The sequence below is a fragment of the Meleagris gallopavo genome, chromosome 4 (genome assembly GCF_000146605.3).
Source record: "Meleagris gallopavo isolate NT-WF06-2002-E0010 breed Aviagen turkey brand Nicholas breeding stock chromosome 4, Turkey_5.1, whole genome shotgun sequence".
NCBI lineage: Eukaryota > Metazoa > Chordata > Aves > Galliformes > Phasianidae > Meleagris > Meleagris gallopavo.
The window spans coordinates 9,741,894-9,745,723 of record NC_015014.2 but is presented as its reverse complement, the minus strand read 5'-3'; the positions used below and the strand labels follow the sequence as shown (position 1 = coordinate 9,745,723).

General features: G+C 34.5%; 1 protein-coding gene across 1 annotated transcript in view; it reads left to right on the top strand.

The window, feature by feature from the left end:
• The window catches only part of INPP4B (inositol polyphosphate-4-phosphatase type II B), a 173,381-nt gene that overhangs the window by 114,930 nt on the left and 54,621 nt on the right, over positions 1–3,830 (top strand). The window lies entirely within an intron of this gene.

The window sequence follows — 3,830 nt, the reverse complement described above, 5'->3', positions numbered from 1 at the left end:
TGTAAATACAAATGGGAAAAAAAAAAAAAAACACAGAAAAATGAGATAAAGGAGTCAATAGTATCTTTGAGATTGCTGACAGAAAAGGTTTGCCTAGTCATAGCTTTCAATGGTGGTAGTCTGGTTTATCCAATTGCAGGTACAAGCTTTTATCAACAGAAGTAGCTTTTTTCAAAGAAGTTTTCTACATTCTTCAGACCTTTAGATAAGAATATATAAAAATCTTAACGGTGAGGTAGTTCTAATAGTCAGCTTGAAACAATCCTTAGAAAATGAACTCATCCACACTGATTTTGTTTAAAAGGACAAAATTCATTTTTCTTGTGCCTAACTCTTCTCCTCCTGGTGTTAACTTATTTTTCTACTACTAGCTGAAACTCAGGATGCCAATTAACTCTGTTTTGCAGATGAAGCTGTAGTGTACTGACATAAGTTTCCGTTTCTTACAGTATGTTTGTACTGGGAGTCGCATGTGCTGTTTTTTTCTGTACTCCAATTGTTAAAAGTACTTTTCACTAAGGAATAAAATTTGAGATTGATATTTTAATCCAGTCTTCAAAAAGTATGATTTAGGATTATTCTTCATTTTTTTTATTCCTTCTGTTCATACAAGCAAAAACTGTTAGCAACGTGAATGTTTACTAGTTTTCCCTCACTATTTTTGACTTCTTGAAAATCTCTGTTTTTCAGTATAAGGCATGAAATGTTCTTAACACCGTTTGAATTTCACTGCAGTTGTAAAAAAAAAAAACAAAAAAAAACCAGTATTCTTAGCTTTGAATCAGGCTCATACCCTACACAGGCAAATTAAATATTCATTGAAATGTTTAGCTCTCAAAATAAAAAACCCTTACATTTCCTTTTAAGTATTATAATAATTCATCAAATAGAATGAGGAATACCTCTTGGTAAGCAATAATGATGATTGTAATGGTTAGAAAATTATACTGTGTTTTGTTCAACTAAGAAGTTGCCTTCTGGAGATGACATAGGCTTATAGTACTGGGGTAAATTCTTCTTATAAACTTATCTCACATTTCAGGGTCTTCTCTATGCCTCTTGAATTAGTACCAGTGCCCTTATGTGACAGTGGAGTCGGTGCATCTATTGAGTTGCGTGGAGTGTTTTGCAACACTTGAACACGTGCACACTGTAGGAGATTTGTGGGGGGACTTCTTCATCCTTGACCTCTTCACAAAAGCATGATTTTATGTTTTATTACTCTCTGCATCTCATTCAAGTTTGACATGAAGAAGCACCTACATACAGTGGAGATACTGTGTTTGGGGTTGAAAATAAATTAAACCTTAGCTGTCCTCATTTTATATTTGAAGACTAGTTGCAGCGGTTCATAACGTTCTCTTATATATAAAGTAAGAGTTCTAAAATATTGGAATTTTATACTGCATTCAATTCACAAGCAACACGCACATGAGAAGTATGCAATATCATGTGCATATATATTGTACCATAATATGAGCATAATCAGGTTGAGTAATCCCGAATGTATGGGCACAGATAGATCTTTGAATCTGAAACTGCTTCAGTGCTGGAGCTGATCCTATGAGAAGTTGTGCTGCTGTTTGTAAGAAGAATGGGAAATACCCGAAACTTGATCAAATTTTTGAAAAATGCACTTTAAAGTATGGGATAGAATGTTTCTTTATATTAGTGAACCTGCCTGTTACAATACAGAATTTTGTATAGCATTTAACAAACAAAGAAGAGTGCTAAGAATACATAATGCATTCATTTTAGATGGTAGAAAAAGTTCTGAAGGTAATTAGATATTTTTGAGCAATAGCATATTCCTGTAACTACAGATGTTATCATTAAATGTATTTGAAGCTTGTGAGGATAGGTTTGTATTTGCAGTGTCAATATTGGCATTGAATGATCTTATTCTTTTTTTTTCCCCAAAATGGCTGTATTTGTAGTATGGAATCTTTTTAATCAGAAATGCTTGTGGCACCATTTTCTTGTAGTCAGCTTTCAATATGAGTTATACCTTTCTTAACCTAACTTTTCATGCAGTCTGACTTTTGAGTTTACTCTTAAGACTGAATTTGAGTTATCGCTTACCAAGGTAACATGCTGTGATTTCATTACTTGCAGGATTATGATTTCTCTGCGGGATAAATCAGGAAGAGTGGATAGATTTTAAAAGAGAACTTTTTAGCTTTTTTTAACTCAAGACTGTTTTTCTTTGGAGAATTACTTGACAACATTGAATTCTCTTTATTTTCATCTTATCGTTTTTCATAGAGTCAGAATGTGAAAGCGTGTTCTGGAGAATTAGAGATGCCAGTAAAATGCAATAGTTAGTTCTAGATGTCTGTGTTTATCTGTGGTGGTGTGAGCTGCTCTTTGTACTCCTCCATCCGAACTGTCAAATTCAACTTCTCTTCCACTGGCTCTGTGTGAGTACTTCCTAATCTGCCACATACAAAATTAACCTAATTACCTCAAAGAATTTAAACTGACATTGTGATTGCACCTGGATTTTGCCTGGAGTGAAATACGAAGTAAAAAACTAAGCTGCTGGGCAGATGAATTGGTCAAGGGTAACTTTCAGTGTAAGTTATGATGAGTACCTGGGGAATGGTGCCATATTTCATAACTCAAATGAAGGAAAACATCTGTTCATAGCCACATTGCTACAGACTGTGTATGTTAATTTATTTTTTGAATAATCTGATACCTGATGAGGACTCTGTAAGTCTAGATTAAATCCTTCTGTCTTTCAGTGCCCCAGGGAATTGCATCCTTGCATCCATCCAAATGCAATTGCCAATAGAAATGTGAAATAGAACGGTGTGATTTTGTTTGCATCTTCAGAAGAACAGCTTTTACTTAAAATGATCGTTTAATTGGGAAGATGAAAAATTCTCCCTTAGTCTGTTCCTTGATTAACAAGTGCTATTTATTTTCAGAAAACAAAGAACAATACTGAAAAACTTACTCTTCCATTACTTTTCTTCAGATTTTTCTTTCTTGTTTTCTTTAAGTCTTTGCATCAGCTCTTTTTCCAAAATGTAATGCGCTACTTCTATTTTTCCACTTCTGTTTCCCGCTAATCTCTGTCTTCCTTCTCTTTTTGGTAGGTTCGTTAGCTGAGCTGTATGTAGCCCAGAATATAAGACAACCACTACAGCAATATTTGCTATGACAGAAGCTCAAAAAAGGGGAATGAAAGACTGGTTCAACAAACTATTTTCTTAAACAAGATGTCAGAATATTTCTTGTGTAACACTTCTAGAGAAATGTTTATACATTATTTCTGTATCTTCAGTCTTTTACATTAGTTTTAACTTCGTTGTTGCCATCACCTTCTTTTCCTGTTTTCAATGAGACCGAAGTTTCGGAGACACAAATATGTGTATATATATGGTTAGTGGGTTTCAACTTTTGCTCTTAATCCTTCTGACAGTACAGAAAATCTCAGATGATTAGAATGGAGTGATAAATCTCCAAGATCTTAAAATTGTTTCCTTCAGCACCAGAACTACGTGATCAACTGTTGTTACATTGGCTGCAGAAATGCCTGGAAGACTTAGTTTTGTGATGTACTGAGAGGTGAGAAATATTGCAGAGTTACAAGGATAAAACCTCATCCCTTTTCAAAGAGCTGAGTTCTCATCCTTGAATTAAATAACTGCAAGAGCTAAGAGGAAAACAAAGAAATAGTGAGCATGGACCAGTCCTGGAAAGAGTAAATTCAGACCATTGGGCTTAATTACTGCATTCTGCAGTAATTTGCGCCAGCTGTTTCCGAGGAGATTGTTTCAGTTTTGGGTTGGTTGATTTGTTTTGCTGGCCTTTTTTTTTTT